At 42.4% G+C, this 25,414-nt stretch overlaps 1 protein-coding gene and 1 long non-coding RNA gene across 2 annotated transcripts in view; one reads left to right on the top strand and one right to left on the bottom strand.

Annotated features, from left to right (window-relative positions):
- On the bottom strand, positions 1–22,262 carry LOC121283640. Its single transcript, XR_005944301.1, has 3 exons — positions 21,768–22,262; positions 10,329–10,433; positions 1–937 (listed from the first exon to the last, which is right to left on the bottom strand). It is a non-coding gene; the product is annotated as an uncharacterized LOC121283640 (long non-coding RNA).
- The window catches only part of LOC121283639 (leucine-rich repeat-containing protein 10B), a 27,124-nt gene continuing 22,993 nt past the window's right edge, over positions 21,284–25,414 (top strand). Inside the window, exons 1-2 of the mRNA XM_041198429.1 lie at positions 21,284–21,323; positions 21,408–21,642. The gene's annotated coding sequence lies outside the window, so the exon portion shown is untranslated. The remainder of the gene's footprint in view (positions 21,324–21,407; positions 21,643–25,414) is intronic.

Raw genomic sequence — 25,414 nt, forward strand, 5'->3', positions numbered from 1 at the left:
ATTTTATTCACTTACTCGCTGGAATCAAAGCACACAATTCTTCATCAGTTATTCTGCAAAAAGCAATGTCAGACGAAATTGTCAGCAAGGAAGTATCCTCTCTCATGTTCCCTTCTCCTCTAGCTTTTCCGAATGGAGCAGAGTTGAGGGCCAGGGAGCTAATGGAAGCAAAGCACACCAGAATAGGCACCATAGCTCACACTAACATCCACTCCACAGGGTTTTGGCAGTGACTTTGAGAAGAATGCACCGGGTGATACTCAGAGTACAAGTGAGAAAGAACAGGAGGTGGTGGCACAAAAAGTACAGGATCCAGCTGTCTGCAGATTGTGTACATTCTCAGCTGATGAGAATATTGATGCAGACCTCAGGGGCCCTGCTTTTAAAAGAAGGAAGCTTTCTGAACATAAATGATTGCTGCAGCATTTGAGGGTTATGTCTAGGACCTTTGACAGCTAATATGAAGGAGTCCATCCTGTCTAGAAAAAAACCCAAATGTGGAGCCTTCAGCAATTCCACAGACATTGCAGTGGCTGAACCATTATCATGAAGTTGAGAACTACCTCCCTGTCGAGATCCTTCCATGGACACATTGGAATAAGCCAATTGTGGGTCATAAAGAAACCATAGATTGGATCATAGAACACATTAAGCACATCAAAGTGGAAACACCCGGGTGGCATAAAGTAGATAAACCTCATTTTGGGGAAATATAGCTTGATGGCTTTTCAGTTTCATTGTTTCTGGAGCAGTGTCCTTCATCCAAGTAAACCAAATAAAGTTGAATTCCAAAAGGAAGTTGTAAATCTCCACATATTTTTATGATCCATTACTGAATCCATTTATGAACTTCCACAAAGACTAAAATTGGCACCTTTGGCTTCTTGTTAGCATCCAGCTCACTTCATTCCCAAGTGTCTGGTCTTCATCCATGAGCCTAGGGAATGAACATGAGTTAATTTTTTGATTGCAGAGGGCATTATTTCTGATTACTAATATATCTATATTCAACAACTACACATTCCGAGCAACAGTCAGGGTCAGGAGCCCTCACTGATTTACACCTCCTTAGCCTAGGAGTGCAGAGGTGAACCACGTAACCTTCCCAGCTGAGAACAACTAACTCAGCATAGATTAGATTTTTCTTCATTTTAAATTGTGAACTTCCAAAATTATCCACATAGTTTCAAAGTAACAGGCTATTCCTAAATTTACAAAAGACAAATTTTAATCACTTTAAATCTAAAAAAAATCACTATTGAATTATCCTAATTTTAGAAATAAGATAGATGGAGTAGATGTTGAGGAAAGGAAGAGTAAAAATTCCTAGGTGTTGCGATTGACATATTTTTAAATTGGAATGAACAAATAGTAAAAGCAGGCAAAAATGTCTCTCCTTGCATAGAAATATTGTGTAAATTGAAACATCATTTGCTAGTTCAAACATTATTTACTGTACATTATTCAAAGTTTTGCTGCATATAACCTACTGTAACATGTGCAGAATTGAAGGGGCTCACCAGAATGGGCTTCATGGCAGGTGGGCCAGGAGAATCAGGTGAGAATAGCTATGTCCAATTGCCGGTGGCGGGAAAACTGTCCCACATTTAATGGAGGGCGGGAAGGGCCCAAAGTGGCAATAGGATATCAATTAAACTCATTAATGAGCCACTTGAATCCTATTATCCCTGAGCCCACCAGGATTTAATGGTTGCTCAGGGGTTTAATGGGAGTGAATTGTCTCTCCCTGTCGGGTTTGCTTGCAGCCTCGTAGCGGGGCTCTCTCATTGGCAGGCACTCAGTGTCCGTTTGAGGGACCTGGCATCGGGAAAGTCACCCCCTGCCTTTGCACATGACCCCCTGCTCCCCCTCCATTGCTAGCAACCTCTTCTCCACAATTCTCATCCTGCCCCATTTACATGTCACCAAGGATCCAGCATCAATCCCTGGTGAAGGCCTCCGAGTATTACTGGCAATGGCCACCGCTGCAATCACAGGATTTCTGCCTGACTGGAGCCTTGATCAAGTGGGGGACCCGATGCTACACAGGTAAGTACACTTAAATAGCATCGCACCTCCCGATGAAGCGAAAAGGTGCTCCCACCGGTTCTCCAAGTGGTGGGGAGGACCCTCTGTCTCATACACTAAATTCCACCCAATTTGTGGCCATACCACAAATCAAAAACCCATCCTATTCTTTTATTACAGAAGAAAGCTATACAGCTTTGTGCAGGAATAGGCTATGTTTGACAAAATGTTTCAATTAACTTCTGCCTTCACAATTATCCCTACCAGAAATTCCTGTAAAGTACATCCGATCAATTCAAAAACTCCTTTAGTCTTTTAATCAATAAGACACACTGGTCCAAATGTGTGGAATTTAAGACCCCTGGACATGCAAACCTGCTTGACAAAACTATTGTTCAACTCTGAAGTGAAAAAGTTTTGGTAGATATTTTTAGTGATAATATGGTAGCAAATATTGACCAATGGTCTCTTATACCATTCATTTTTTCTCCTTTTTGAATCAACACTTTTCCATTGTAAATGTAATTATCTCAGTGTACAACATGAGGGTTCAGCTTTCTGGCTTCTTTCTCCCTTTCTCTCCCTTGAGGGGAGTCAACATTCAAGCAAATGCTTACTAACTCCCCCTCCCATATAAACATATAATAAGAATCCAAATGTACTGATGTATTTGAATCTTGCAATTGTTATAAATGCTGTGATCATCATCATTTGTATTGTGTGTAAATTGTATGTAAATAAATAATTAAAGGATTGAGTTTGAGACATCTTAACTTGTATAGCTAAATGCTTACCATATGATCAGCTGAGCCATTGGGGAAGACCTTAGTTCTTTCTCTTTTTAAAAAAAACTAATTGCCCTTAGTACCAATATAGGCTGTCCACTTTGATTAGTTTCCATGGTAACTTAACTCACAACTATTGCCTTATTTCCCTACTTACACTAACTTCCTAATTTGTAGCTAGTGTTCTCTGGTTTGTAAACAGTTTTCCTGGATCAATTTTGTAAATTCCCTTCATAATCTTGAAAATTTAGTTAGATCCCCTCTAACACTTGTATTTTCTTATACCGGGATTGATAGTCATAGTCATTATAATCATGAATGTAGTCAATTTCAACTGCAATAACTCTTAGTACCCTGTGGAGTGTGTCCAAATCAGTGCCTAAAGGACTTTAACTGTATTATAATTCATTTTTCAGTCTTGTCACTATTGTAAGAATGCAATACTGCTAACTGCACCACTATACTTAGTACTGACCAGTGTGTATGTAAATGTAGGGCCAAATAATGCACTCCATGGTACCCATAGAACTTTTCTGCCTTAGGCTTGATAAAGTGTCCTTTCAGGTAGAACTTGGATTCTCTGCATTTGTATGCACTGCACTTATAAAGCCTACAAAAAATTTTAAATTAGAGTTAGGTTTAGAATTTAACTAGAGTGCCAGAACAGCACTCACATAAAATTGAAAAGGAAGCCCATGCATTCCTGTTTGTGCTTGTACACATTCATTAGCATTTACTGTCAGTACTTGGTATTTGTGTTCCACTGGCTGGCAAGTTGTGTTCTATTCATTTGCTGTTTAGCTGTTCTGCCACAAGGGAAATTAGAGACATAATACCTTCTAATGCCTGCACTGCCCCTAGTAGCTTGGTCTGTTTGCCTGGAAATATTTTTTCCTATTCTAACTATATGGCCATCCACCATAGCATCACTCTAGGAGAAAGAAGATCATGTTTGATAGGTACCCTTGTAACTGAGGCACTCTTCTTGAATCTGCTTTTGAAATGCCCTTTTTCACCAAGGCCAGACAATTGAACTTGACATGTTATGAAGATGATGGTTCATAAAGCATTTGGTCACAGAAGTGTGTGCATTTATGCAGAAACCTAGAGAGCAATCCAATAAGACAAAATAGCTGAGCCTGGGGCAAGACAACAATTTCTTTGGAGTTTTAAACTATTGGGTCTTTCCAAGCAACTGTTGGACATTTCTGCCAAATCTCCTGTGAAGTCTGAATTCCTGGTTCAAGTTGAAAGGCCACTCAAGCTGGCTTTCTGACAGTGCTATCGCCAATTGTGCATGCACTTGCTTCTCTCCAATCAAGAAACAAGCCTCAGTAAGTGCTCAGTAATTGATTATTCACCTCGTTACACCCAGTGGGGTGCATCTGTGTTGCTGCTTGCCAATATAAGAGTGGATGATATAGGAACGCTCTGAGATGCTTGACTAAGCTGGCTCATTGAGTTTTACCACAATCTTCTATTGGTCATCTTGAGCTGTAGATTAATATAAGGTAGACTATATCAGTAAGATAGCTTTTGAATCAATTTTAGCTGATCAGGCGTATTTTGTTACATTGCTGTCATGCATTTTGAGAGGGAATGAGGAAGTGAATAAGGAGATAGTGAATGAAAAGCGAAGGATGAAATTAGCCATGAGTTTGGAGAGCTTGCCTCATCCTCATCACTTTCTCTTTTCCTTTATGTCCACATAAATGATCGAAAGGATAGACTGCGGTGCAGGGAGCCATTCAAGTGGTGGGAGGAAATAGGAAGGTAGTAGTGGTAGCGGACAGTATAATTAGGGATATAGATACTGTTCTCTGCGGTTATGAGCATGAGCCCTGAAGGCTGTGTTGCCTGCTGGTGCCAGGGTTAAGGACATCTCTTCAGGGCTGGGAAGGAACTTGGAGAAGGAGGGGAGGGATCCAGTTGCCATCGTCCATGTTGGTTCCAATGATATTGATAGGACTAGAAAGGAGTTTCCGCTGAAAGAATTTGAACAGTTAGGAGCTAAATTAAAAAGCAGAACCTCCTAGGTAGTAATCTCAAGGTTACTACCTGAGCCAGGGCAAACTGGCATAGGGTAAATAAAGTCAAGGAGTTAAATGCGGGGCCTAAAGATTGATGTGGGATGAATGGGTTTCAGTTCATGGGGCAATGGCATCAGTACTGGGGTAGTAGGGAGCTGTTCTGGTGGGACAGGCTTCACTTGAGCTGTGCTGGGACCAGTGTCCTGGTGAATCGACTAACTAGGGCTGTAGAGAGGGCTATAAACTAAATGGGGGGGTGGCGCGGGGCGAGGGTTCTGGAGAAGGGATACATAGAAACACACATAGAAAATAAGAACAGGAGTAGGCCATTCAGCCCTTCGAGCCTGCTCCGCCATTCATTATGATCATGGCTGATCATCCAACTCATTGGCCTGCTCGCACTTTCTCCCCATATCCTTTGATCCCTTTCCCACCAAGAGCTATATCTAACTTCTTCTTGAAACCATACAATGTTTTGGCCTCAACTACTTTCTGTGGTAGCGAATTCCACAGGCTCACCACTCTCTGGGTGAAGAAATTTCTCCTCATCTCAGTCCTAAATGGTCTACCCCGTGCCTTCAGACTGTGACCCCTAGTTCCGGACTCCCCCACCTTCGGGAACATCCTTTCTGCAAATACCCTGTCTGGTCCTGTTAGAATTTTATAAGTTCCTATGAGATCCCCCCTCATTATTCTGAACTCCAACGAATATAATCCTAACCGACTCAATCTCGCATTATATGTCAGACCCGCCATCCCAGGAATCAGTCTGGTAGACCTTCACTGCACTCCCTCTATAGCAAGAACATCCTTCCTCAGATAAGGAGACCAAAACTGCACACAATATTCCAGGTGCGGTCTTACCAAGGCCCTGTGTAATTCCAGCAAGAAATCCCTGCTCCTGTACTCAAATCCTCTGGCTATGAAGGCCAACATACCATTTGCCTTCTTCACCACCTGCAGCACCTGCATGCTTACCCTCAGCAACTGGTGTACAAGGACACCCAGGTCTCGTTGCACATTCCCCTCTCTCAATTTATAGCCACTCATAATAATCTGCCTTCCTGTTTTTGCCGCCAAAGTGGATAACCTCAAATTTATCCACATTATACTGCATCTGTCATGCATTTGCCCACTCACCAGAAGGCTAACAAAGCAAAAGGATATGGCAGCATTGCAGGGCAGCTGTTTAGGTAATGATACCCAGTGTAACAGGAAGGGACAAAGTGTACAAACATAAAAAAAGCAGCAATTAGGGTCAAAGGGGGAAAAATTGTAAAAACAGAAAATTAATGGCTCTTTATTTAAATGTACATAGTATTTGGAATAAAATAAATAAATTAATGGCACAGAGGTTAATGGGTATGATCTTATAGCCATTACGGAGACATGGTTACAAGAAGATCAAGGCTGGGAACTAAATACTCAGGGGTATGTGACTTTTCGAAAAGACAGACAGGGAAGAAAGGGTAGTGGGGTAGCTTTTTTAGTATGAGATGGAATAAGTACAATAGCAAGAAATGATCTTGGATCAGAAGATGTAGAATCCATATGGGTAGAGGTAAGAAATAACAAGGGGAAGAAGCCACTGGTGGGAGTAGTCTACAGACCCCCTAACAGTAGCCATACTGTAGGACAGGGAATAAATTAGAAGATAATGAGGGCATGTAAAAAAGGCAATACATTAATCATGGGTAACTTTAATCTTCATGTAGATTGGGAAAATCAAACCGGCGGAGGTAGCCATGAGCAAGAATTCATAGAGTGATAGAACAATATGTTGCGGATCCAACCAGGGATCAGGCTATTTTGGATCTGGTAATGTGTAATGAGGCAGGTTTAATAAACGATCTCAGAGTAAAAGATCCCTGAGGAAACAGTGACTATAACATGGTGGAATTTAGAATTCAGATTGAGAGTGAGAAACTTGGGTCAGAAGCAACTGTGCTAAACTTAAATAAGGATAATTATAAAGAAATGAGGGCAGAGTTGAATGGAATGGACTGGGAAAGCAGTTTAGCAGAAAAGACAGTTGATGAACAATGGCAGACTTTAAGAAAATAGTTCGATTCCCAACAAAGATATATCCCAGTGAGAAAGAAGGATTCGAGGAAGGGGATAAACCAAGCATGGTTAAGCAAGCAAGTTAAGGATAGTATCAAATTGAAAGAAAAGACATACAGTGTGGCAAAGATTAGTGGTAAGCCAGAGGATTGGGAAAATTTTAAAAGCCAACAAAAGATTACCAAAAAAAAAATAAAGAGGGAGAAAATAAATTTTGAGGGTAAACTAGCAAGTAATATAAAAACAGACAGTAAGAGCTTCTTTAAATATATAAAAAGGAAGAGAGAGACCAAAGTGAACATAGGCCTCTTAGAGAATGAGGCTGGGGAAATAATAATGGGGAACCAGGAAATGGCAGAGGAGTTGAATAAATACTTTGCATTAGTCTTCACGGTAGAAGACACTAATAGCATTCCAAAAATATTAAATAATCATAGGGCAAAAGGGTTGGAGGAAATAAATACAATAACTTTCACTAGAGAAAAAGTACCAGGGAAACTAATGGGTCTAAGGGACAATAAATCCCCTGGACCTGATGGGTTGCACCATAAGATATTAAAGGAAGTAGCTACAGAGATAGTGGATGGACAGAATCCATAGATTCTGGAAAAGTGCCAGAGGATTGGAAAACTGTCAATGTAACACCTTTATTCAAAAAGGGAGGGAGACAAGAAACAGTTAACTATAGGCCAGTTAGCTTAACATCCGTTATTGGGAAAACTTTAGAGTCTATTATAAAGGATGTAATAGCAGAGCATTTAGAAATGCATCATATCATCAAGCAGAGTCAGCATGGCTTTATGAAGGGGAAATCATGCCTGACAAATTTATTAGAATTCTTTGAGGGGGTAAGAAGCAGGATAGATAAAGGCGAACCATTACATGTAGTATATTTGGATTTCCAAAAGGCGTTCGATAAGGTACTGCACATAAGGCTACTTTATAAGAGCCCATGATGTTAGGGGTAGTATATTAGCATAGATAGAGGATTGGCTAACTAATAGAAGACAGAGAGTTGGAATGAGGGAGACATTTTCAGGATGGCAACCTGTAACTAGTGGAGTGCCACAGGGATCAGTGCTGGGGCCTCAATTATTTACAATATATATTAATGACTTAGATGAGGGAGATGAATATCCTATTGCCAAGTTTGCGGATGACACAAAAATAGTTGGGAAGGCAAGTGGTGAGGATGACACAAAGAGTCTATAGAAGGATATAGACAGGTTAAGTGAGTGGGCAAAAACTTGGAAGATGGAATATAATGTAGGACAATGTGAGGTTATGCATTTTGGCAGGAAGAATAGAGAAGTTGAATATTATTTAAATGGAGAAAGACTGCAGAAAGCTACAGCAAAGAGGGATTTGGGAGTCCTCGTGCATGAATCCCAAAAAGCTAACATACAAGTTCAGCAGGTAATAGGGAAGGCAAATGGAATGTTGGCCTTTATTTTATATAAAAATAGGGAAGTCTTGCTAAAACTGTACAAGGCACTAGTTAGACCATACCTAGAATGCTGTGAACAGTTTTGGTCCTCTTATCTAAGGAAAGGTATACTGGCATTCGAGGCAGTCCAGAGAAGATTCACTAAATTGACCCTGGGTATGGAGGGATTTTCTTATGAGGAGAGGTTGAGCAGCTTGGACCTGTACTCATTGGAGTTCAGAAGGATGCGAGGTGACCTTAATGAAACATATACGATTCTTAGGGGCCTTGACAGGTAGATGCTGAGAGGTTGTTTCACCTTGTGGGAGAGTCTAGGACCAGAAGGCATAATCTCAGACTTAAGGGTCACTCATTTAAAACAGAGATGAGGAGGAATTTCTTCCCTCAGAGGGTTATTAATCTGTGGAATTCTTTACCGCAGAAGGCTGTAGAGGCTGGGACATTAAGCATATTCAGGGCTGAGACAGATAGATTTTTAATCAGTGAGGGAATCAAGGGATATGGGGGAAAGGCAGGAAAGTGGAGTTATCAGATCAGCCATGATCTCATTGAATGGCGGATCAGACTCAATGGGCCAAATGGTCCACTTCTGCTCCTACGTCTTATGGTCTTGTGATCAATGCTGAATTTCCTCCTGTCAGCAGGGTCATGTAAGAAACAATTTTCCTCATCACAACACCTGAAGAGTGCACCAGCTCCCAAGTTACTTCAGAGGGGCAAAGGTGGAAGGACCTGTTTTATCAGATCTCCTCTACCATATAGGAATTCTAGAGTTTTTCCAAAAGGACACACCTGGGCCTGTCTCTCTAACAGGAGCAGGACAATCATATAGAGGTGAGGATTCTATTTTCTCTATGTCCATCCAACGAGTGTCTGCACAATGTTTCAGTGGAAAACTGATTGCCAGTAAAGTATCAGCAGGATAAACACACTGAGAAACGAATTAATTCAATGAAAACAAACTTGATACTAAATGGATTAACAAACAAATTAAATGTTACACTAAAGGGAAAAAGGTCTATCCAATTCCTGCAGGTAGAAAGGTAAAGGCCTTTTTGGGATAAAGATAAGAAATACGTGCAGAGGGTGATCATAAGAACAAAGATATCTGCAAAAAAAGGCAGCTGAGCCTAAGCATCGCAGTAAAAAATTATTTCTATATCACAGTAATAAGACAGCAATCATATAAGTGAATACCATTAGGTAGGGAAAGGGATGAGGTCCTGAAAGCAGATTTCAGGGAGCTACGAAGGAGATTAAAAAGCAGGACCTCTAAAGCAGTAATCTCAGTATTACTCCCAGTCCCACATGTAAGCGAGTATAGAAATAAGAGAACAGAGCAATTAAACGTGCGGCTGGAAAGCTGATGTAGAGGGAGGGCATCAGATTTCTGAGGGATTGGGACCATTCTGGGGAAGGTGGGATCTGCAAAAGCCAGATGGTCTACACCTGAACAGGATAAATATCCACGCAGGGAGATTTGCTAGTGCTGTTGGGAGGAGTGGAGGGGGAGGTTTTTTGGAGGGCGGTTTCAACTAGATTGACAGAGGAATGGGAACCTGAGGACAAATTCAGAGTAGGGAATGGGAGATGGAAAATTCACAAGTGACTCTGAAAGACTGAAGAAGCACAGGTTAAAACATGTACAGCACAGGAATTTGGCTGTGTTAAAAGGTATATATGTAAATACAGGAAGGTATAGCTTTGCCTACTGCCTATTAGGGGTCACATGATTGTTCTTGACGAATGAGCCCTACGTGTGGGTAATCGAGGGGTGGAGCTTTCTGGTCGCAGGCCTGAATCAAGCGTGTAGCTTCTGAAAGAGCTCTGTGATAAAGTTATCTGTTTCAATTAGAAACCTATCCGGTACATCAAATTCATTACATTTGGCGACAAAGGTAATATAGCTCCGACGCTGCACCTCATCTCATGAATGTAAGTACATCAGTTCTTAAGAAAGAAAAGTATACTCACCAGTTATGCTACTCTGTGGCACAATCAATCCTTATAACACGTCCATGGAAGATTGGAGCCAGAATGTAGAGCACCTTGGCTTTTGTTTTGTGGCGAATGAAATTGCTGCAGAGGAGAAGCAGAAAGCTATCCTTTTGAGTGTCTGTGGTGGCAAGACATAGCCTCATCCACAGTCTGAAGGCCCTGAACATGCCCAATTCTAAACAAAACAGAAATACCTGGAAAAACTCAGCAGGTCTGGCAGCATCAGCGGAGAAGAGCACAGTTGACCTTTACCGGATAGGTTTCTACTTAAAACAGATAACTTTATTACAGAGCTCTTTCAGAAGCTACATGCTTGATTCAGGCCTGCAACCAGAAAGCTCCGCCCCTCGATTACCCACGCTTAGGGCTCATTCGTCAAGAGCAATCATGTGACCCCTAATAGGCAGTAGGCAACTGTGCTCTTCTCCGCCGATGCTGCCAGACCTGCTGAGTTTTTCCAGGTATTTCTGTTTTTGTTTTGGATTTCCAGCATCCGCAGTTTTTTGTTTTTATCTCTGTGCCCAATTCTAAATCTTTTAACGAATTGATAGACCTCGTAAAGACTCATTTTTAACCGAAACCATCACTTATAATGCAGAGGTTTAAGTTTAACTCCAGAGTAAGAGCCCGGGGAGAGTCCATAGCGACTTATATAGTGAAGTTGAACCAGTTGACTGAGCATTGCGACTTCGGAGACACGCTCAATGACATGTGATGGGCCTTTTTAAAAAATCCATTCTTAGGGCGTGGTCTTCGCTGGATGGACCAGCATTTATTGCCCATCCCCAGTTGACCTTGAGAAGATGGTGCTGAGCTGCCTACTTGAACCACTGGAGTCCATGTGGTGTAGGTTCACGCACGGAGCTATTAGGAAGAGAGTTCCAGGGTTTTGACCCAGCGACAGTGAAGGAACAGCGATATATTTCCAATCAGGATGGTGAGTGACTTGGAGGGGAACTTCCAGGTGGTGGTGTTCACATCTATCTGCTGTCCTTGTCCTTCAAGATGGTAGTGGTCATGGGCTTGGAAGGTACTGTTGAAGGAGCGTTGGTGAATTCCTGCAGTGCATCTTGTAGATGGTACACTGCTGCGACTGTACGTCGGTGGTGGAGGGAGTGAATGTTTGTGGATGTGGTGCCAATCAAGTGGGCTGCTTTGTCCTGGACGGTGTCCAGCTTCTTCAGTGTTGTGGGAGCTGCACTCATCCACGCAAATGGGGAGTATTCCATCACACTCCTGACTTGTGCCTTGTAGATGGTAGACAGGCTTTGGGGAGTCAGGAGATGAGTTACTCATCGCACGATTCCTAGCTTCTGACCTGCTCTTGTAGCCACAGTATTTATGTGGCTAGTCCAGTTCTGTTTCTGGTCAATATAAATCCCTAGGATGTTGATAGTGGGCAATTCAGTGGTGGTAATGCCATTGAACATCAATGATTGTTGAATTCTGTCTTGGTGGAGATGGTCTTTGCCTGACACTTAAATGGTACAAATGTTACTTGCCACTTGTTAGCCCAAGCCTGGATATTATCCATGTCTTGCTGCATTTGGACATGGACTGCTTCAGTATCTGAGGAGTCATGAATGGTGCTGAACATTGTGCAATCATCAGCGAATATCCCCACTTCTGACCTTATGACGGAAAGAAGGTCATTGATGAAGCAGCTGAAGGTAGCTGGGCCTGAGGACATGACGCTGATGAACTCCTGCAGTGATGTCCTGGAGCAGAGATGACTGACCTTCAACAGCCACGACCATTTTCCTTTGTGCTGGGTATGACTCCAACCAGCAGGGAGTTTTCCCCATGATTCTCATTGACTCCAGTTTTGCTAGGGCTCCTTGATGCCACTTGATTAAACGCTGCCTTGATGTCAAGGGCAGTCACTCTCACCTCACCTCAGGAGTTCAGTTCTTTTGTCCACGTTTGAACCAAGGCTGTAATGAGGTCAGAAGCTGAGTGGCCCTGGTGGAACCCAAACTGGGCATCAGTGAGCAGTTTATTGCTAAGCAAGTCTGCTTGATAGCACTGTTGATGACCCCTTCTATTACTTTACTGATGATTGAGAGTAGACTGATGGGGTGCTAATTGGCTGGGTTGGATTTGTCCTGCTTTTCATGTACAGGACATACCTGGGCAATTTTCCACATGGCCGGGTAGATACCAGTGTTGTAGCTGTAATGGAACAGCTTGACTAGGGGCGTGGCAAGTTCTGGAGCACAAGTCTTCAGTACTATTGCCGGAATATTGTCAGGTCCCATAGTCTTTGCAGTATCCAGTGCCTTCAGCCATCTCTTCATATCACATGGAATAAATCAAATTGGCTGAAGACTGGCATCTGTGGTGCTGGGGACCTCCAGAGCAGGCTGAGATGGATCATCCACTCAGCACTTCTGGCTGAAGATTGTTGCGAATGCTTCAGCCTTATATTTTGCACTGATGTGTTGGGCTCTTCCATCATTGAAGATGGGGATATTTGTGGAGCCTCCTCCTCCAATGAGTTGTTTCATTGTCCACCACCATTCATGATTGGGCGTGGCAGTACTGCAGAGCTTAGATCTGATCTGTTGGTTGTGGGATCGCTTAGCTCTGTCTATCACTTGCTGCTTATGCTGTTTGACATGCAGGTAATCCTTGTTATAGCTTCACCAGGTTGACACCTTATTTTTAGGTGTGCCCGGTGCTGCTCCTGGCATGCCCTCCTGCACTCTTCATTGAACTAGGGCTCACACCCTGGCTTGGTGGTAATGGTAGAGTGGGACATATGCTTGTGCGAAGCTATGTCTGGTGACCTGGCATTGTCAGTGATATTGAAAGCATGGTCAAGCATTGTCCCCAGTGTCAGCAACAACAAAAGTTGCCCATTTCAGCTCCACTGCATCTGTGGGTGTGGCCTGGTCAATGCTGAGTTAGACCACATGTTGATTATGTAGATCCATTCTTAGGTACCATGTTTTTATTGATCGTTGATGCGCATTACAAGTAATGGATGTGTATGAATTTACATCACTGACATCAAGCTCATCTTGGGGACTACAAATTGACCATGGACAAGGCTGCTAAATTAGATAAATATTCCATCCCGAGGATGGAAGGGGTTTTAAGAAGATTTTTGGAAGCTGGTTTATGATTAAAGAAAGAGAAATGTACATTCAAAGTGCCAGAAGTTACTTACCTGGGTCACTGGGTGGATTTCATGGGGTTGCATCTAGTAGAGGAGAAGTCAGGGCAATCAAAGAGGTGCTCTCTCCGTCCAGCATAACTGAACTCAAGTCTTTTTTGGGCATGATCAATTATTATAGCCACTTCTTGCCAAACTTGTCAACAGTGTTAGCACCATTACATGTTATTGAAAATGAATCATCTTTGGTCATGGAATTTGCAGCAAGAAGAATCCTGTGCAAAAGTTAAGAAGCTATTACATTCATCATGTCTACTGGTACATCATGACCCATCAAACGAATTAACATTAACCTGTGATGCATTTCCTTACAGTGTGGGAGCTGTGTTGCTGCACATAATTGAAGATGGTTCTGAAAGGCTATGTCTCCAGAACCCTCTCTGAAGCCGAGAAGGGTAATTTAACAAATTGAAAAGGAAGGTTTATCAGTAGATTCACTATTGGAGACACAGTTTTCATGTGGAATTTTGGAAGTGGATCTTGTTGGGTTCCTGGCACAATTGTATCTGAATTGGCCCCTGGTTATTCCGAGTGGAAGTGGAAGACTGAATTGTTCAAAAACATGTGGATCATCTAAGGAGTAGAGAGACATTCCAACAACCAGCTATTCCGCCTGTGATTAACATCAATGGCCAATGAGCTGAGGGCACAGATAGTCACATGGCAGCATGATAATATTGCTGTCATGGAAACTTTGCTTAAAGAGGGACTCAACAGCCCTGGATTTAGAGTTTTCAGGCAGGATGGAGAGGGGGGATAAAAAAGGTAGGGGTGTAGCATTATTGGCTCAAGAACTGATTACAGTTGTGAGGCGGGATGATACACTAAATGAAGCATTAAATGAGGCCAAAAACAGGAAATGCTGGAAAAATTCAGCAGGTCTAACAGCATTTGTGGAGAGAGAAACAGAGTTAACGTTTCAAGTCCGTATGACCCTTCTTCAGAGCTAAAGAGAAGTAAAAATGTGATGAGCTTTATACTGTTTAAGGGGGGTGGTGGAGCAGGTCACTTTTTGCTTCAGATTTCCAGCATCTGCAGTATTTTGCTTTTATATTAAATGAGGCTATATGGGTTGAGCTCAGAAATAAAAAAAAGGGGCAACCACACTACTAGGAGTGTACTATAGACCTCCAAATAGTGGAAGGGAGTTAGAAGAACAAATATGTAGGCAAATTTCTGAGTGCAAAAACAATAGGGCAGTAATAGTTGGAGACATCAACTATCCTAATATCAGTTGGGATACAAAGAGTGTGAAGGGCACAGAGGGCACATCATTTTTGAATTGCATTCAGGAAAACTTTTTTTAGCCAGTACACAACAAGCCAATGAGAGGGGGTGCAATTCTAGATTTAGTCTTCGGAATTGAGGGTGGGCAAGTGGATGAAGTAGCAGTGGATGACCATTTTGGAGTTAGTGACCATGATAGAGTTAGATTTTGCATCATCATGGAAAAGAACAAAGATAGAACAAGAGTAAAAGTTTTAAATTGGGGGAAGATGAATTTTACAAAGCTGAGAGATGAACTGGCGAAAGTGAACTGGATACAGCTCCTCGAAGGAAAAACAGTGTCAAATCAGTGGGAGGCATTCAAAAGCGAGATTCTACAGGCATAGTGTAGACATGACCCAAAAAGAAAAAAGGTGGCACTACCAAGTCTAGAGCCCTGTGGTTATCCAAAAGCATACATGGTAAGATAAAGCAGAAAATGAGAGCTTATGACAGTGACAAAAAGCTTAATACTGTAGAAAGCCTAGAGGAGTATAGAATGTACAGGGCGAAGTAAAAAAGGAAATTGGGAAAGCAAAGAGAGGATATTAAAAAAATGTTGGCAGGTAAAATCAAAGAAAACCCAAAGATGTTTTACCAGTACATTAAGAACAAGAGAATAACAGAGGAAAGGGTACGGCCTATCAGAGATGTCCATGGTAACTTGTGCGTTGATGCTGAAGATGTGGGCAGGGCTCTCAATGAGTACTTTGTCTGTCTTCACTAAGGAGGGGGAATGATACAGACATTCTAGTTAAAGAGGAGGAGTGTGAAATATTAGATACAATAAGCATAGTGAGAGAGGAAGTACTGGAGGGACTGGCACCCTTGAAGGTGGATAAATCACCAGGACCAGATGGATTGTATCCCAGGCTGTTGAAGGAAGCCAGGGAGGAGTGCTCTAAGGATAATTTTCCAATGCTCACTATATACAGGTGAAATACCAGAGGATTAGAGGTCTGCAAACGTTGTACCATTATTTAACAAGGATCTGAAGGATATGCCAGAAAAATATAGGCCAGTCAGTCTGACTTCAGTGGTGGGAAAATTATTTGAATCAATTCTGAGAGACTGGATAACTGTCATTTAGAAAGACATGGAGTGATCAGGGATAGTCAGCATGGTTTTGTTAAGGGAAGATTTGTCTAATTAACTTAATCAAATTTTTTGAAGAAGTAACAAGGAGGCTTGATGATGCTAGTGCAGTGCATGTTGTCTACATAGATTTCAATAAGGCATTTGACAAGGTCCCATGTGGCAGACTGGTCAGAAAATAGAGATCCCTGAGTTGGATCCAAAATTGGTTCAGTGACAGGAAACAAAGGGTAATGGTTAATGGATGTTTTTTGCAAATGGAAAGCAGTTTCCAGTGGTGTTCCACGGGGCTGTGTTAGGGCCCTTGCTGCTCATTGTATATATTAATGGTTTGGACTTAAATATGGGTGACATGATCAGGAAGTTTGCGGATGACACAAATATTGGCCATGTTGTTGATAATAAAGAGGATAGCTGTTGTCTTCAGAATGATATCAATGGCTTGGTTGAGTGGGCGAAAAAGTATGAGGTAATGCATTTGAGGAGGGCAAACAAAACAAGGGAATACTCAATAAATGGGAGGATATTGAGAGGGGTTGAGAAAGTGAGAGATCTTGGAGTATATGTCCACAGGGTCCCTGAAGGTGGCAGAATGGGTGGATAAGGTAGTAAAGAAAGCATTTGGAATGATTTCCTTTGTTGGATGAGGTATGAAGTAGAAAAGCAGAGATGTAATACTGGAACTGTATAAAATGCTGGTTAGGCCACCGCTGAAATTTTGTGTCCAGTTCTAGTCAGTACATTACAGGAAGGACATAATTGCTCTGGAGAGAGTACAGAGGAGATTTACAAGAATGTTTCTTGTAAATTGCAGCTAAGAGGAAATATTGGATAGGATAAGGTTGTTTTCCTTAGGATAGAGGAGGCTGAGGGGTGACCTAATTGAGGTGTACAAAAGTATAAGGGGTCTAGGTAAGGTAGACAGACAAGGCCTGTTTCCCCTAGCAGAGAGGCCAATTACCAGGGGGCATGTTTAAAAATTCACCTTTAGGATGTGAGCATCGCTGGCTAGAGCAGCATTTATTGCCCAGGTGATTGGTAGAAGAATTAGAGGGGATATGAGGAAAAAGGTTTTCACCCAGATGGCGGGTGTCTGGAATTCATTGCCTAAATTGCTGGTTGAGGCTGAAATGCTCAAAACATTCAAAAGTTACCTGGATTTGCACCTGAGGTGCTGTAACCTGCAAGGCTACGAATCAGGTGCTGGAAAGTGGGATTAAAATGAGTGGCTGGTATCTTATCTTTCTCTTTAGTGGCCAGAGCAGACATGATGGCTGAACGCCCTCTTTCTGTGCTGTAACTTTTCTATCATTCTATAAAAATACACACGGGCTTGAAACTGAGCATGAACGTAAAACAGTAAATATTCCGAACAACTGCTTCTTTCAAAGAATCACAGGGGAAGGCGTGAGCAACAAGAAATTCTCCAAACAAAGATATCCTAAGCATAGTCAATTACTTCACTATAGATGAGATGGAGGTCCTAGCCAGGCTACATGTACTCTAGTCTAATGAATCCCCAAGAATAGATGGTATTTATCCTGGAATGCTAAGAGGGATGGGGAAGGAACTTTTTGATGTTGCAGTTTCCTATTCTTCAGCAAGTTTCTTTTCCATTGCAAGGATTTATCCTGAATCCCCAAAACTTTGAATTTAATTAATGGCCTGATTTTTAGTATCATGGGGCTCTGGAGAAAGTTTGGTGAGTTTTGGCTTTTCAACCTGCAATGGCAATGCATGAGATGTAATTTAATAGAAGAATTTATGATTACTAAACATTTGACAAAGCTAACTCAGAATATTATTTAAAATTACTCTGCGGGAATAGAATTAGAGATATTAATTAAAACTAATAACAGGTAATTTTAGGACTGATATCAGGGAATTCTTCGCACAATGGGTGATCATCATGTGGAATAAAATTCGAGAGACAACACTGGGACTGAGTGGTCCAGGTGGAACTGAAACTGAGCATTGGTGAGCAGGTTGTTAGCATCGTCAATGCCACCTTCCGTTACTTTGCTGATGATTGAGAGTAGGCTGATGAGCCAGTAATTCGTCAGATTTCTTCAGTGCAGCACCACATAAAGCATGACGTGCTAGCTCATTGTGTAGTGGAAGAATGGTTTCAAATTATGCCTTTAAATTAGGTGATGGTAGATAAAATAAGCCATCTCTCATGCACAGATGCGTTTTGCAGCTGCATTCTCAGTGCCTGGCAGTCCTGGATCCTTCTTGTATATAGACAGTAATTAGAAGAGCATGAATCAGTGTAAAAGCCAGAAAAAGATATGGGAAGAATGTCTTTAGGCAGGTGCGTACTAAGCCTGTCCCACAAGTAATTGGGAATCTGTGTTATGCACAACAGGGACAGGGATTGGACACATCAGTGCTCTAACAGTAAGGTGGTTCTAGTTAGACAGGCGGTGGGAAACTTTTCACTGCTTTGTTTTGGCAAACTGCATGGTTTCAGCTAGTTAAACATTAGCATTATCTCTGCATATAGTAGCTCTATCAACCTGTGCTTAAGAACGCTAGACTTAGGTAAGTGCGTTGTGTCCTGCTGAGTGGGTGCACTCAGCATTGGACAAACAGAAATTGTACAGATAGCTCAGGAACTTAACACGGTAATGAGTCTACATGCATTTTAGAAACCCATTTAACCAAAATCAAAACTAAATCTCTGAAATATAAATTGATTTGCTGTATATTGCCAGCATGTTTATTTTTACTGGGTCAATTGGCTGAGGAAATAAGTTGAACAGGCAGGGTGATGAATACTTGCATATGCATGTCAGGTGGTAAGAAGATGATTTCAACACGAGCCCTCTACTGGCAATGGTAAACAAAATAAACCATCTGTCCTGCAGACAAGAGTTTCTTGGCTCCCTTGTTCTAGTTCTGCACTATATGGTTTATTTAGGGGAGTGGTAATATTAACCTTAAAGAACAAGGCCAGGTCACACAAAGACAAAATGCTTATGAGGCATGGAAACAAGCATTGCCAGGTATGGGCTTACTGTTTTGCATACTGAAGTGCCTCATACTACTACTAAGACAGACAGAAAACAATTTTCACCAGCCAAATGGTTATAAATGCTCAGCACAATGCCTGAGCTTAGGGAACACTGAAATAAATTATGCACACACACACACACACACACACATTTTCCTATTGAGACTTGTATGGCATGAACTCAAGGTTACGACTGTCAAACAAATAATAATTCTTCACAACCAAGCAGATTTGTTAACCCTGTATTTAAAGAAACCTAAAGTCTGAAAGATTCATGTAATTTCCATTTAAAATATTAAGTAATGACAGCTTATTTTTCTCGAGGTTTCAAATTCTTAAGTACCCCTGTAACTGCTGCATTTTAAACAAGCGTTGTTTAAAATAAACTATGTGAGGGCCTGGTGCACCACTGAGTAAAGGTGCTACCCAGTGTAGGTCTGAACTTTCAAGTTCAATTCCCATCCTTTGCTGAGTTAGCTGATTTCAGTTGAGGCAACATCTGGGACATGATGATTAATTTCTGTGTCCGTGAGCTAAGGTGGGGGGTCCTCCCCAAACCAGTATCCAATGATTCAAACTGGAAAGCGTACGTATGTGGATTTTGGAGGAGATTATTTCTGTACGTGGCCACAATGCCCTCCGCTGATGGATAGACTGCCAACATTCATTTCAATGCTCACACATGAGGTACGGCTACTTAGGAAAGCTGCTTAGGAAGTGCTTTTAGAATTGTACTCAAGCAGGGGTGAACATTTTGAATGGAAAAAAAAGAAAAGGAAGAAAAGTCTAGTAGATTTCAAAATAAGTGATTAAATTAAAAAACTGCGGATGCTGGAAATCCAAAACAAAAACAGAAACAGCAATAACTGGAATTTTTCAGGTATTTCTGTTTCTGTTTTTGTTCAAAATAAGTGAACTGGACAGAGATCATCAACACCCATTTATTTTTAAAGATCAAAATTAATATATCACACCATTCAAAACCTCTCAAAGTGGTTTGTGTACTTTTTAAATTGATTCATGGGACGTGAATGCATTGCTGCAGTGCAGTGCACCTTGTATACAGTACACCCTGCTGCCTCTGGTCATGGCTGGTGAAGGGAATGAATGTGTAAGGTGGTGGACAGGTTTCTGATTAAGTGGACTGCTTTGACCTCAATGGTGTTCAGTTTCTTGAATGTTTTTGGAGCTGGACTCATCCAGCCAAGTGGAGTATTCCATCACACTCCTGACTTGTGTCTTGTAGATGGTGGATAGGCTTTGGGGAGTCAGGAGGTGAGTTACGCACTGCAAAATTCCCAGCCTCTGACCTGCTCTTGTAACCACAGTATTCATATGGCTGGTCCAGTTAAGTTTCTGGTCAACTGTAACCCCCAGGATGTTGACAGTGGGGAATTCAGTGATGGTAATGCCATTGAATATCAAGGGGAGATGGTTAGATTCTCTCTTGTTCATTTCCTGGTACTGTGTGACCTGAATGTCATTTGTCACTTATCAGCCCAATCTTGAATGTTATCCTGGTTTTGCTGCATTTGGACAAGGACTGCTTCAGTAAGTGAGGAGTTGCAAATTTGACTGAACACTGTGTAATCATCAGCAAACATCCCCACTTCTGAACTTATGTTGGAGGGAAAGTTACTGATGAAGCAGCTGAAACAGCTGAAGCAGTTGCCTTCTCGGAAAATGGAGCAGTCGTGTTGTGCACAGCAAGATCCCACAAATAGAAATGAATGAAGCTGCTTTTGGTGGTGTTGACTGAGGGAGGAATGTTGGCCAGAATGCGGGGGAGTTGCCGACCCTTTCATTAATATCATGGGATCTCTAATATCCACCGAAACCATCCAGGCAGGCCCTGGAGTTAGCGGTTATCTGGAGAACATTCCAGCAATGCAGCATTCCCACCTATATCACAATAAAGTGCCAGCCTTATATTTATCAAGATTTTTAACCATAAAGATTTTATCCAGTCAAGCTGAATTCTCCACAAATCTGGTTTTCTTTAAAGAGACTCTTCTCAACTATAGATACTGAGATATTCCCAATGATGTACAGGCAATATAATTCAAATGGTTTGCAGGGCAGCTGTACTTAAAGAAAAAAAACACACCTCTGTATTGAATTTAGCCATTACGTTGGCAGGATCGCTTTTCCTAAGGAAAGGTTCATTCCCAACTAATAAACGATTTTTTAAAAAATGAATGGTTTAAGATAATTGGCATGGACCCAGGTTACCAAGGCTCCCCGGGTTTAGCGTAGCGCATCCTAGCAACAGAGCATCTCCTGCCTTCTCCGCACTGTCAATTACATGTGAAAGAGATTGGCCGAATCCAGTTTGCATTCGCCCCGGGGACTGAGCACGCCACGGGCGGGGAAGGAGTCACGCAGCAGCCTGCCCAGGGCCAGGATCATTGCCAAGGTAGGGAGGGGGTGGAGGGTGGCGACCTGATGTGCCATTTCCATGCACAAGTGCCTCATTTTTTTTGGGATGCTGTCTCTTTAGATGTCTCCATGGTGATGGCGAGGACGCGCAGAGAGAAGGAAGGAAGGAGGCGGGGACGAGCTTGCTTCTTCCCCTTACTGTAATGTGTGTTGTGCAAGGATTCAGTAAAGTGACGTCTGCGAATCAGACGGGGTCTGGCTGGACAAAGGAAGCCTGAGCTTTGTTAACATGTCACCTCCTTTCGCCCCTGGATGTTGCTCCTGGTTTGGACAGTGTCCATCACACAATAGACAAGGTAGGAAACTCGGAGTGGGAAGGGAGCGAGGGGACAATGCTTATTTTACCACATGGACGCATACAGCTGCTTACAAATTCCCCGAAACTGCTGTCGCAAACTTTCCGCATCACTTTGTTTCTCACCTTAAGACCATTGGCTGCCAATCATTCCTGCGATTTTGGTGATCTAAGACTGGTTTCTCCCTCCTGTTGTACTGATGCACTGTAATGTTCCAGTCCCGTTTATGTCTATTACATTGATCAGCAAGTGGTGATTTCCCGGCTCACTGCACAAGTCAACAATTGACAAGAGCGCTGGAACAAGTCCCCTCAAATGTAAGATCCGAATGGGGCTAACTGCAGGATTGTAAAAGCTTCTTGCTTCGCCCCGGGGCATTAATCACCACTGGTGTAATTTCGTGAACTCTCTGCCACCGCTGGCTGAAAAAAATGGCTCACGCATTAACTCCTTTGTAGCTACAAATGCCGTCCCCCTAAACCCATCCTTTGGTTCGAATCAAACCCATCCCGTGGACGCCGCTGGCATGTTTCTGCGCTGCTGGTCCTGTCTCTTTCTCCCATTAAATGTTATTTTAATTTTGACTATGCCCGGCGTGTAGAGTATAAACACCGGCTGAGACCTGTTGGTCCGATTGGCCTGTGGCTCTGTAAATACTATGCGATATGAAATATAATGCCTGCTGTGTGACTCTCCGATTCTGTGAATGGAAAAAAAAGGGCAGGGAGAGGCTACTAATTCACCAGGAGTTTAATTTTTACGTAATTCTCAGATATTTATTACTAAGATTGAATCATGCAGGATCCTGTAACTTCGCAATAACGAGAATTGCCATGTAGTGTTCACGAGCTTTCCTTTTAATCACCCGGGTGGCGGAGATATTATTCACCTCTCTTGTTTCCAATGCGCCCCTTTCACGTTGACGTTGGGAAAGTGCAGCTGGTGGCGCGCACACACCTCTGGTTGCACTGAGAGCCATCAACTTTGTTGTGGCGCCAGTAGAGACCCTCTCCCCTGCCGCCCCGCTCCTCTGTGGCTCCTGTATACTGCTGCCCGCTTCATTAGCCCTGTCTTTGCTCGACCACGGCACCTGATCGAGAGAACAAGGCCCACGTGGAAACAAACATGCAGTGTTGTCCCGGCAAGCTGATAGGATGTCGCACTGGCAAAAATCAAAACTGCCGAGCATCTGAAAATGGCACACCCCCGCGTTCTCTCCAAAACCCAGTTTCCTCACCTTGTCTCTGGACGAAATCTTTTTTGTAAAAAGATTTCGTCACTTTGTGGGAGACACGTGAACATGCGGGTTATAAACAGAAAGAACCATCTAGAATGATCCAAGCCCCATTGAAACATGTGTTTATCTTTTTAAGAAATATATACATCGCAATGGGTCATATTTTTAGACGAAGTAAAATGAATCTTGCACCAGATGGACGACGGTTGACAAGTCCGCCAATAGATGTTTCATGTAAGAATAAGGTTCTGGGACAGATACATATTTTCCTCCCTTCGACAGAGGAAGGTATATGATGGATTGGGATTAACAGCAGCACAGATTTAGCTCAATTCAGAGAACTGGCAAATTTATCCTTGTTATCCTCCATCTTTTCACTTTAATAACATAGAAATAAATTGTATATAAGTAGCATCTTTCATGACCTCAGGACATATCCCAAAATGTTATAACCTATGAAGTATTTTGAAGTGTAATCATTGTTGCAAGAAACACAGCGGCCAGCAAAGACCCACAAACAGCAAGATCATTACCAGTGATGTCAGTTCAGCGATAAATATTGGCCAGGGCTGGGGGAGAATTTACCTGCTCTTCTTTGAACCATCATTGGGATCCTTTACATCCACCTGAGAGGGCGGACAGACAATATCATGTGAAATGTTGCACCTCCAACAGTATAGGACTCTCCGAGTACTGTGTTGAAGAGTCAGATTAAATTATGTGCTCAAGCAAATACAAAAATAAAATGCTGGAAATAATTAACAGCTCAGGCAGCATCTGTGAAGAGAAAAACCGAGTTAACGGCCAGGATTTTACTGGCTCTCCTGGAAGTGCGCTGGGAAGTGGGGGAATTGGTAAAATCGTGGGGAGCCAAGTCAGTTCGTCTCTCCAATGCAGCACTGCCATCGGGGCATTTTATTGGCGGAGGGGTCATATGCGGAGAGGCTTCCCATTCTATAGAGGCTGTCAGCCGATTGCCATAATTAAAGGCCTTATTGGGGGCCATTTTACGGTGCCATTGGCATTTTGTTGATGTGTGGGGAGGCCTCCAGCTAAATGGAGGTGGCCTCCCTGTGGCAGCCTGAGGGAAGGGGGGCAGGCTTGATGGCACAAAGTGAGGGCTGCGGGTGGGGAAAGGTGCCCTCGTGACTCCAATGATCTCCAGGGAGGGGATTTGAGTCTCAGCCTCCTGAATTTTGATTTTGTTTTCCAGCTGCTGAGGTCCCCTTCATGCCTCAGCAGCCACCACCTTTCCCAATGGTGCTGCTGAGGCTTCAGGGCTGCAGGCCCTCTGACTCGGCTGACAGCATGGACTGCCCACCTGCTGTCCTCAACTGCATAGCAGGCCCACAGGTGGCCAATTAGAAGGCCACCTTTGGTAAAATTGCTAAGGTGGTTCCGCTGCTGGTAGGTGTGTAGTGCTTTTCTATCCGTCACATGATCAATAATGCCCACTTGCTTGCATCGACTTCTGATGAGACATTAAACTTCAGATCCCATGGCATTATTCGAGGAAAAACATTTATTTTCCTAGCCGACATTCTTCCCTCAACTAATATTACAAAAAAAGCAGAATAACTATTTGTGGGCATTTGCTTTCCACAAAATGGTGGCCACATTTGTCTGTGTGAGAATAATTATTGCATTTTAACGTAATTGTTTCTGCATTGAGGCACTTCTGAACTCTGAATAGATGCTTGAAGAATGCAAGCCTGGCTCTTTTTACATTACAGAACTTTAGGAAAAGCATAAAACTAGGTATCCTTAATAAGTTTAATGTTAACTTCTAAAGTTATCTCTGTTTTTAAAAAGAATGCAACCTGCAACTTCATGTATTTGACTTTCATACCTCTGGGCACATTATCACTGCTATATACATTTGTACACTGTAGAGTTCATTTAGAACACATTTGTCTGCTGCACAGTTCACATCGTACACAAATTTGCATTCTGTGTAGATTTCCTTTAGCACAGATATTGTTGTGTAGGGTTCCATTAAAACACACTTAGTACGCTAAATAAAGTTAATTTGATATGCACATTAGATTGCTTGATGGCAATTTTTAACACACACATTTGTATGCTGTATACTTAAAACAAATATTTATATATAGCATAGAGTGTCATCAGCACACATATATTTGTACATTGTGTAGAATTCGTTTAGAACATACATAATGCCATGTAGCCGGGGATTTTTATTCTGCACCCAAAATATGTACAAAGTGGACAAGGCGTCAATAGTGTCTGTGCTACAGTCAGGAGACTTGAAGTGTTTTCAGAATCTGGTCTTTTTGACTTCAGTTGGCAACCTTTAAGTTCCAAATAGGTGCCCCAATTCAGTTCACCAATTTTGAAAGGGGGAGCATCATGTAACTTTGACTTGGAGCATGCCATCAGGCCAGGGTGGGACCCAATTCGGAAGGGCCAGCGAGAGAGAGATAGCAATGGGCCAGATGATTTTTGTGGGGCCAAATCTTACCTTTTCCTGAGTGGATTGCAGTGTTCCTTTTAACCTCTGCATGAAATATTTAA

This window comes from Carcharodon carcharias, chromosome 10 (assembly GCF_017639515.1).
Source record: "Carcharodon carcharias isolate sCarCar2 chromosome 10, sCarCar2.pri, whole genome shotgun sequence".
Taxonomy (NCBI): domain Eukaryota; kingdom Metazoa; phylum Chordata; class Chondrichthyes; order Lamniformes; family Lamnidae; genus Carcharodon; species Carcharodon carcharias.